Below are 10,165 nucleotides of genomic sequence, written 5' to 3' on the forward strand. Positions count from 1 at the left end.
TCACAGGGTGCTGTGGGACGCACTGGGCCCTCTCAACAGCCAGGCTGGATGCTGCACCTCAGGCATGGCCCAGCAGATCTGCCCTGCTCAGGGTCTCCACCATTGCTTTTCTGACTGGAAACTTGCTCCCCACAGCTTTGTTTCATCAGGTTAAAACAAAATTCTCTCAGTTTCGCCAAAGACTGTGTTCAGTTCTCCTGCTTTTTTGCTGTCGAGTTGGTCTGTCTGTCACTGTCCTGTCCTGACTGGAGGAAGCTGCCATGAGGCTGCTGCCTCAGGGCCTGGGGACAAGATAACCTGAAGCCCACTGTCTCTGCTCTGCTGCACTCTCTTTCCTTGACACAATTCTTAGAAGAGCATTACATTTGTACGTTTTACTCTTCACCCTTCCAGGTGCCTCTTTTCTTTATCCTTTCCCTTCAGCCTTTACAGAGCTGCCTGGCGTGGCATTTTACCGATGGCCAGGTCATCCTACAGACATTGCTAGGGCTTTTTCTCATCAGTCTCCATAAATCACAGGTGTTATGGCCCAAAACTACTGCAGAGATCATTAGGGCAATCCCTCCAGGAGAAACAACATTTCAGCCTGTTGCATGTTTATTGGTTCTCTAATTAATACCTATAGGATCAATTTTCAAGAATCCGTCACAACCTCAGGATGTTATTTGAAAGCCTAACACCAGTGCCAAGGCTTTTTGCTAATGTTGAAATTAGTTTTTACTTTTTATGTTCATTCCACTGCTCCAAATTATATCACATATTCTATAGAGTAGCTGAATCCTTGTTTACCTTCTATATCCATCAATTACAATTTTTTGCTTTCACACCCTTCTTAGCAGGTACCTCACTAAGCACACAATATTTACCAGAACACTGTATGTTTACCTCTCTACTGCAGCCCTTCCAGTCCAATTTATTTTTCTGCTATTATTATTTGTCAGGTCTCTGAGTTCTTTACAGTAAATTCTCTATCCCAAACACAAGTACATGAGGATACACGCAGAGATATCAAGAACCCAACATGCTGTTATGATAGACTAAGGGTAGCTGATCTAGGGGAAAACAGGTTGCAGTACTCATCCATAGGCAGGGCTGGAGTGGGGTGGGTAATGTAAAAAGGATTCAAGAAATCCCATGGGAAAAATAATCCAAACTTAAACACAAAGATGCTCCAATCATATTAGCATCTGTGATACCTTTGCTTTCTATAAATACTGTTGAAACTGAGTTTTACATTTTCTCTGAATAATTGGGAAAGAACATCTGAACTTTCTTGTGATCATTCATACAGGTATCTGATTATGTTCATCCAGTTAAGAATTAAATATAATACCATACTCATTGTGGTAATCTGTGCCATAGATCCATGCAGAGCTGTGTGGAAGTCAATTCCCTTGACTACAGGACTGAATACAAAGTGAATAAGCAGCCTGATAGGGACTGCTAAATATGGAAATAGTTAACTTAAGTGCAAGCAAAAGTCATGAAAAATTTAGTCAAATCATTTTTAAATACGAATGAGCTTTAAAAAAAAAAAAATCAGACAAAATAAGAAAAAAGACACTGGAAATATATTATTACTGGAAATTTGCTTACAATTTGTGTTTGAGATTAAGTTGGGCTACACAGTATTACACAACAATCAGGTGAGAAGTCTTATGAGAAGATAAGGTTGAGGGCAAGTATCTTAATTGACTTGATTTGGATGAAGACAGTGAGGAGAAACAGAAGGAGGGAAAATCCTACTAGAAGTCTGGGCAAGCAATCCTGCAAGGTTATATATCTCCTATATAACCATAAGAGATGCCCAGCCAAGTGCTGTCACGCCTAAAGCACAGCAAGCTTCACTGGCATTGGAGGGATCATGCAACTCCTTTCCGTTGACCTTGCTTCCTGTCCCAGACATAGGAATGGGCATAGTTCCTGCTCTGGATGAAAGCATCTTGAAGTTCTTTGTAGATGGCAGGCCCAGATTTCCCAATGTCTTCTCTTCAGGGTGCCTGTGCTCTGCGTACCTCATCAAGCCAGGGGAGTTCATAGCTTACTCACTGCAGACAGCTGCTTCACAGCAGTTGAAATCCTGTTTTAAAGCAACAATTATTTCCTGAAATAACGCAATAGAAAAACAAATTTAGAAGCAAAGTGTTTGTCAGATTCAAGGGTTTTCTTTCAACAGAAGCAGCCCAGCTGTATCCTGAGATGCAGCGTATGGATAGATTGATCGTGTTACCATTGTTCTCCTTCCCTTTTTAAAGTGGACACTGGATATGGCAAATGTATCTGTCAAGCCATTATGGATACTATATACTGTAATGGAATACTATTCCTGTAGCATCTCAAAGGGGTCATGAGATATGACTTTCTTGCCATACCTACATGACCATTGTTAAATAATGTATAGGCAAATAGATGGATTGTGATACAAGAACGGTATTTTTTCCTATAACTTCTAGTGTTGCCTCAGGGAAACACTTGAGGAACTTACTTAGCTGTTTTTAGGAAGTGCCTGAACCCCAACTGAGAAAAGAACGAACCAGTGTGCTCTGGAAAAGAAGTTCCTGAGCTAGGGTAATACCAGCTTTAATGGAATTGTGCCTACATTCAAGATGTGTCCTGTTATTTTATGTCTTGCCAGTCAAGTGGGAGTGCTTTGCATTGCCATACAGGTGATTCCAGGTTTGATTTTCATTTCTACTTCCCCACGTCAGATGAAGGTGCCAAATCTGCTTAAAGATAGTAATCAAAACCACATTCTCACCCCCAAACCAAATTCTCTGCTCATTCAGCCTTAAAAGACCAGTATACCCCACTATGAGGTCAAATTGGCACGGGCTTTAGGAAGGGGCCTGGCAGAATGAAATGCACTCTCTTCACAACAATGCAGAGCCTGCTGGTTCTAGAAGCAAGAAGAAAAGCACAGAAAATTGAAGCAGGTCTCAACTCTTCTCAAGACCTACCTTGCTCTGTGCAACGCAATGCTGAGGAAATACTTGCTCGGAAGCCCGGCTGATAGCATATAGATTAATCACAAGGGTGTGCAAGAAAATAAGTAGGTGCATAAATTCTTTAGCTATGCTATGCATTTTCCAGTGCAGACTTCCTTCACTTTCATGCTGACAAGCTGTTGATTTTTTCATTTTTAATTATGAACTGAAATCCCTTTTCCTATCAGTTATAAATATAACAAACAGTCTGCTGTTTAACTTCAGATTTCATATCACTCATGCAAGTTGTAAGTTTAGTCAGCTTAGTACTTCTGAAATAAAATATTTGCCGGCAGGAAAATGAAAGGTTATCTTGTATTAAATAAATACATAGTAATATGACTTCCTAGTGAAAATTCCGGCCAGATGATTACTGTTAATCTTGTAATGCCATTAAACAAACCCACATTCAGAAGGGTTTCTCAGCCTATTTCAAACAGTAAAAATGAAGGAGGAAAGATATCTTTGTGGTTAAGGAACAGGTTTATGATCCTAAAGATGATCTGATTTTTGTTCCTGGCTTTGTGACATAACGTCAGTGTGACCTTTAATAAAAGCTACCTCTCAGCGTGCCTCAGCTCCTACTTTGTAAACTGGGGATAATGAAACATTCCCTTTTTATAAATAGGCAAGTGTATATTTGGTACAGGAACTGTCACTTATGTGTTTAACACCATAAAAGCAGATCTCCTGACATTATCCTAATATGACTAACCTATAAAAATAGGAAGAAAAATGTTGTTTTTACCTGAGGGGCAAGGGGTTGCTAACTGTGGAGGCGAGTGAACTGCTAAATGACTTTTTTTGTTTGGTGCATTCCCGAATGTCATCTTCTGAGGCACACTCATCTGTTGTGCTGCCGGAGTGTTTGCTTCAGCCCTGTGCCCAGGAGCTGCTCTGAGAAGCAGCCCTCTCCCTTCTTCCTTCCCTGCCCTCCCCTCAGGTCCTTTACCTCTGTCTCCTTCCTACCCTGTCATTCGCTCTATTTTCAAGGCTGTCAAGGCTACAAGAGGTTCACTTTGGCAAACTCCTGATGTTCTCAGAAGTCATAAAAAGAGAATGTCTCCCTTCTGCAGAGAGGCAGATAATCTATCATTTTTCTTAGGACAGTGGTTTTATAAGAACTTGCTTTAACCTACCTTGTCAGCTACAGGGATCAACAAATCTGTGAAAAGGAAGGGCTGTTACCAAAAATGTCTTTGAAAATCTGACTGGACTCCAATTTTTCTTTTCAGAGACACCAAACCCTTTGCTTACTTACTATTTGTTGTAGGAAGGGAAAAAAAATCTCCAAAAATTGAACCCTGTTGAAAGATCATACAACACCACAACTACAACAAATGGCAATAGTCAGTGTGCAGGAAAACAAGTTTGTCTTGAATTCATGAATTGACAAACTGGTTTCTTACAATAATTATGAATCATCATAAACTTCAAACTTCTAACTCATTATATATTATTAACTGCTAATTCAGCTCTTCTCTTTCTTGTCTTTTGGGAGAAATGGGAAGGCATTTCAGTGCTTCCTTGGAACCCATGCCTTGTGGTTGATTACTTCAGTGCTATTCCCAGGAGCATCTAGTTACCATCTCAAACAGTGTTATTACTCCAACTTATAGTAGTATTAACAATTCTGCTAATCTGTCTGACCTGAAAAAAAGAAAAGAAAAAAGTATCCAGATAGTAACTACACATACTGATAAGGAAGAGTTTATAGCAGAAATATGCTTACACATCTATTATCCCATTCTGAATTTTCAAGGTCAGAGTAAAACTGTGGCTTTGTTACAGCCTTGAAATAGAAAATGAAATATTTACTAAGCAAAGGTAAGTCTTCCAGAGAATATATGTTGTTTATCATCAAACCTTGCCCTGACTCTGGGAAATCAATGTCACAAAGCAGTTGAAGTTCTGTTTCCGTGAAATCGAAGCGTTGTCAGGTCCATGAGTCCTTCAATAACCTCTGCAACATCTACAGTCTGCAGCATTATCTAAGTAAAATATACAAACACAAGTAAACAAAAACTATTGTTTTACTTAAAGTGAATGCATTTTCTTTTCAGAATTGCCACTTTTAAGCTGAAGGTAGAGTCTGCAGTTTTTGCATCTCAAAATTGTCGTCACGAGCGGTACACTCACAAAAGACAATTTTCTGCCACTGAAGAAAAGGAAATAAAGAATATTTTCCAGTAAGCTCTGTGAAAGGAAAGCAAGACCTAAGACCCAGATCTTACTGCAAATTTAAACATATAACCCACAAAAAGTTTGAAATTCAGGTCATGTCCCTAAAAAACATGGAGGAACCTTGCCTGAAGTGCTCATAGATATAAAAATATACGGTTCTGATGAGAGAAACCCTCTAGGTTCTTTCACTACCCACATTGCTTTGTAATGCTTTGGTAGCATCAGCTGTTCTTGGTGCAGACCTGGCCAGAGACCCCTCGAAGGAGCATCATGGACTTGATTTCTTTGGGTCACATAAAGCACAAGATTACATCTCTTGCAAACAGCCTACAAAGAAAAAGTTATTAAGCTTTATTACAAGTGTTTGTCCTGTCCTTTAAAAATGGGCTGCAGCATAAAGTACTCAGGCCCCCAATATCAAGCAAAAACAACAAAAAAAGAAAAAAAAAAAAAAAAAACACCGATTACAAAAGGCCCTTTTGCAAAGTAACACACGAAAACACAAACACCTACTTGGAGTAGTGAATATAAGCAGATACATTTCAACTTGAGCAATGTTCTTTGGGCCAATGGCATGATTGTGGCTATACACCTACAGATTAAGGAATGGAAAACTGTTTTATTTGCTCCTGGACCGGTAATTTCTGCTACATCAAGTGTAAGATAAGTCTTTATCCATCACATTGTATTCATTAGTCTGTTCAGATAATCCATAATACAGGCCAAACAGCAAAAAGGTTAGCTACAAGAAAGCACTACTCATTTTAAAGTGTTAACACAGTTAGTTGAACTTCTTCATTTCCAGCCCTGTATGTATTTATCCAAACCCAAATACATCCCTGAAATGAAGAGGCTTGAGAGGCAACAAAGTGCTATGCTTATATTAAAGCTGGGTGAAAACAGAGCAGAAATGAACCTACTTTATCTCATTATGAGCATGTGCTTCAACTGTATCAGGTCGCAGCCTTGCCCACCTGTACCAACAGTTCTGTAATTGATTCCTACAAGCCCTCATACCCTATGGCTTCCAGTTCCATTTAAATGCAGATGTGAACTAATGGAAGGGCTGTGCATTTCTGAGCAGAGACTCGGGGAACATATTGCTTGCCTATTCAGTGATCTGAATGCTTTTATTCTTTTCCTTAACAGCCTTTATTTTGTTGTGTCTATTTTTATTTTTTTGTTTTTAATTTAAACAACATGGGGCTTTTTCCACGCTCTGTTAAAAGAGGAAGGGGGAAAAGAGCTAATTATATCTGAACTGAAGTGTAACCATGGCCCTATTAAATAGGTAGCAGTTATGGGCTATTGATCGCAGTTCACAGGAAAAGCTTGTCATGTAGTGTCAAGAGGTTAATGTAATTACAAGAGCGGGCAGCAGGATCAGCTGTGTCCTCGAATAGGCGAATAACTAAAAGCTGCTTTAGAGACACATAATGTTGTCAAAGCATAAATAATTCATCCCAGCATTCGAGAAGAAATTACTGCTCCGTTCCAGCGTATTATTCAGCCATTAAAATCCTGCCCTTGTAAAGTCTTTTGATGTAGTCATATTTTCAGTTCTAAGAGCAGTTTTGGAGCATTCAGCTTTTATTAAGCCTTATATTGTGCAGTTTTCAAAGTATTAAAAAGGATATGAAATAGACTTGCAATTTGTTTAATAACTGCATTGCAATTCAGATAAGGAGAGGGCCATGTGGATTTATGGAGTGCCTGTGCAAAGCCATGGTGCGATGTGATGGAATTCTCCAGCTACCCTAAGCAAGCCCGAATTAAGTGGGCTTCAGCTATTTACTAGCACTGATAGCTGCAGCAGCCTTCGCAGCATTTGGTGAGCCATTTCTCAAGATACAGCTGATAGGAGAGCCATGAGAAGTATCAGCATGCCCAGCTACTCTCCTGTTACAGCCTCCTGACTCTTTGCTAGTCCTTCTGAAAGTCTTTGGCAATTTGATACTGGATGCTTTCCACTCTTCGCATCTGTTGCCTGAACTGTGTCTTGCAAGTTCATCTGATGCACAGATTATCTGTTACACAGCCAAAGCCCCAAAACTGTCCTTTAAGTGGAGTAGGAACATGTCATTTTGGTATCTCTAAAACTTTTTTCCTTTTAAATATCCAAGCAAAAAACATGAACAAACAAACAAAGAAAAACAATTCCTCATTTTAGAGCATATTTAGCCACTTAGAGCTTTAAGGAGAAGGGATGTGGCTTGACAGAGAAAGCAGGCTTTCATTTCAAGTTGACCAAAAGGAAAGCCTACCCCGAACACACAACCCCAACTGAGCACTCCCCACTGTCATTATTCACCCTAATTCCCTGCTAGAGGCTAGCCCCAACCCTTCTCCTGCCCACCAAATGTGGCTGGAGCTGGAAGGCTACAGCTGGAGATGTGAGCCTGTGCTAACACTACTGCAAAAGCACTGTCAATATTATGAAGTCTATAGTGAGCTTTTAGATGATGATGGCTGCGAACTACTGTTCATTTATTGAAAAAGAAAAAGGCAGGTTGCATTTGGCAGACAATTACAAAAAACAGTCAGAGGATTAAATACTACAGCTCACAGATCATTGCTGCCAGTGATTGGTGGCAATCTGATAAAGAAAGGAATAAGAATTTAGTTATAAAGCCATTGCATGGAAAAATAAATAAAACAGAAATAAGCATGAAGCTGAGAAGACCACAGTTGCAAAAAGTAGCTTAGGAATGATTTCAGGTGAAAGGTTCACCAGCACAGGACAGAGAAAACACAGAGAAAGAAAATAAATAAATAAATAGCTTTATCAAAGTCCTTAAAACATCACCATTCTGACACAGCAGCTACTCTTCTGGCTTACTGACAAAAAACAAACAGGTGAGGTCCTCCCCAAAACTGCTATTCAATTTTTGAACAAGCCATCTCCCAAAGGTAGGTATTTTGACAACAGCGCCTAAAGAGATCTTATTTCTATGGCAAAAGAGCTACTTTTTCCCATATCATCTCTTTTCAATAACAAAAATTGAACAACTGTTTGGGGAGAAAAAAAAATCTGAACAAGCAAACTGGTCCCCACTGCGGATATCCTTACCTTTGAACCTCACGCGCTGCTCTTCCTTTTCTACTTCCCATGCACCAGTGCACGGATATTTGCTGTGTTGTGAGGGGAGTTTATCTTGGCTTTGTGTGCATCTCTGCAGTGTTGACAGAGGGATTTTTATGTTTCTTACACTATTTCATTCACAGCCCAAAGAAGAAAGTCCAGCTTACTCCTAAGGGAAGTTGAATTTAGTATCTTAAATTCACCACACAAATAAGATCATTAGGAAGGTGCCAATATTCTGTATGCACCACTCACAGGTCCATACAGTTAAGTAAAAAAGGAGGCAATGGTTGAAACAACAGAAACAAACCTAAATGCAGCTTTTTGATGGCTCAGCAGTTACAAGCTGTGAAAGCAACATAAAGGATGCAAAAATAGGAGCTTTCTCACAGTGTTTTCCTGTTTCTCAGAATTCATACAGCCTGCTCTGTGGTAGCTCTCAGTCAGCTCTGAACTCACACTAGCATTCATAAAGACAGCTGAAGGCCAATCCCACGTTGACTCCATCAGGTGGAGATTTAGTCCAGCTGGGGACTGTACTTTTTGTCATTCCTATCAGTAAATCTTATCAGGCCCAAAAGAGTCAGGGGTCCTGGTTCACATCGTGTAGTGTTTGGCTTCCCTGAATCTATCCTGTGATAAGCAAGGATCAACGCTTGCATCCTGCACGTGGCATGGAGTAAAAATGAGATCCATGCATGTGTCCCCTTGTTTGCTTAGCAGTAGCTCAGTTGTCTGCCATGATTACGTGAAACCAAATTCTCCATTGCCACAAAGTTTTGTTATGAAACAAGCCAAAAACTAAAGTTCTCACTAGGCTTGGACTTGAAAATTTGAAAATTCAGCAGTTTTGAGTTACATCTGTGAAAAAACAAAACAAACAAAAAAAACATAGATTACTAAAATGAGACAAAGGCCTATTCAAAGGGGTTTTATCCATTTTTTCCTGAAAGCCAGTTCCACACTCCTAGTTGATAAAGCAGTCTGAACCCATGCCTCCCACTGGGGAGCGGGACTGAGCTGAGCTGCTTTACTGCTAGGAGCTTCACTAGGTGATTGAATAAAATAACACGCAGGTTGAAATCTTTCCTCCTTTGAAGGCAATGATAAAACTCCCAGTGGGGCTGGGATTTAACTCGAGGATTACAGCTGCTGTGGATCAATCCTTTACCAGGTTTAGTGGAGTTAGGCCAATTAACACCAGCCAAGGGCACAGCCCCTTAATTCTACCCAGAAAGCAATAATATCCATTATTGTGTTTCCCAGCCAGTGCTCTGCCATTCTTCTTTGACACAATCTCCCTCCATCTCCCACCTTTTCTAGTTTCCCATTTGTGACCCTTGGCTCACAGAGCCATCTGAAGCCTTAAAAATATTTGTTCTCTAAAATGTAACAGAAAGAAAAATGTTTGGATTTTTGCTTTGTCAGGAATCTGCTTCACTTATGTCCAATTAAAACAAAGATAAAAAGTAATCTCCTCATCTTCAGTGAGGAAAGAGCTGGGGCTTTTCAAATATACAAATCAAATGAAATAACATCGCAGACTGCCAGCTCCAAATCAGATGTGCATGGGGGGACGTATGCAATGCATTACAAACATCTGCCCTGCATCTCAGGCCACATCCAGAGACTTCTTGGGGCCATTGTCCACATTCTGAACTCTTTAACACGCAACAGATTTTGCATTCTTAGATTATTTTTTGCTTCAATAATTAGTAAATAGCAATGTGTGACTTTAATTCATCAGAACAGACTGAACATTGCTAATTTGTGACTTCACTTTTCTTTATGAAAACTGCAAAAATGAGCAAATTCTCCTCTCTGAAAAACACTTTGTGGTATGCTCTTTTCCACAGCTTTGTGTTAAAAATTGTCTCTTTCCTCCTCTTCCCCTCCTCTTTCTCATCTCCCCTTT

General features: G+C 39.9%; 1 long non-coding RNA gene across 17 annotated transcripts; it reads right to left on the minus strand.

The window, feature by feature from the left end:
- Positions 1–1,549: 1,549 nt before the first annotated feature.
- LOC106018729 (uncharacterized) lies at positions 1,550–9,440 on the minus strand. 17 transcript variants are annotated; one of them, XR_005267784.2, is made up of 7 exons: positions 8,561–9,429; positions 8,239–8,419; positions 5,682–5,760; positions 5,365–5,495; positions 4,717–4,975; positions 4,124–4,634; positions 1,550–2,080 (listed from the first exon to the last, which is right to left on the minus strand). It is a non-coding gene; the product is annotated as an uncharacterized lncRNA (long non-coding RNA). The 17 variants fall into 17 exon arrangements; XR_005267785.2 differs by having other exon boundaries at positions 5,411–5,495; positions 8,561–9,426; XR_011811405.1 differs by having other exon boundaries at positions 4,856–4,975; positions 5,411–5,495; positions 8,561–9,419.
- Between the last annotated feature and the right edge of the window lie 725 nt (positions 9,441–10,165).

This window comes from Anas platyrhynchos, chromosome 9 (assembly GCF_047663525.1).
Source record: "Anas platyrhynchos isolate ZD024472 breed Pekin duck chromosome 9, IASCAAS_PekinDuck_T2T, whole genome shotgun sequence".
Taxonomy (NCBI): Eukaryota; Metazoa; Chordata; class Aves; order Anseriformes; family Anatidae; genus Anas; species Anas platyrhynchos.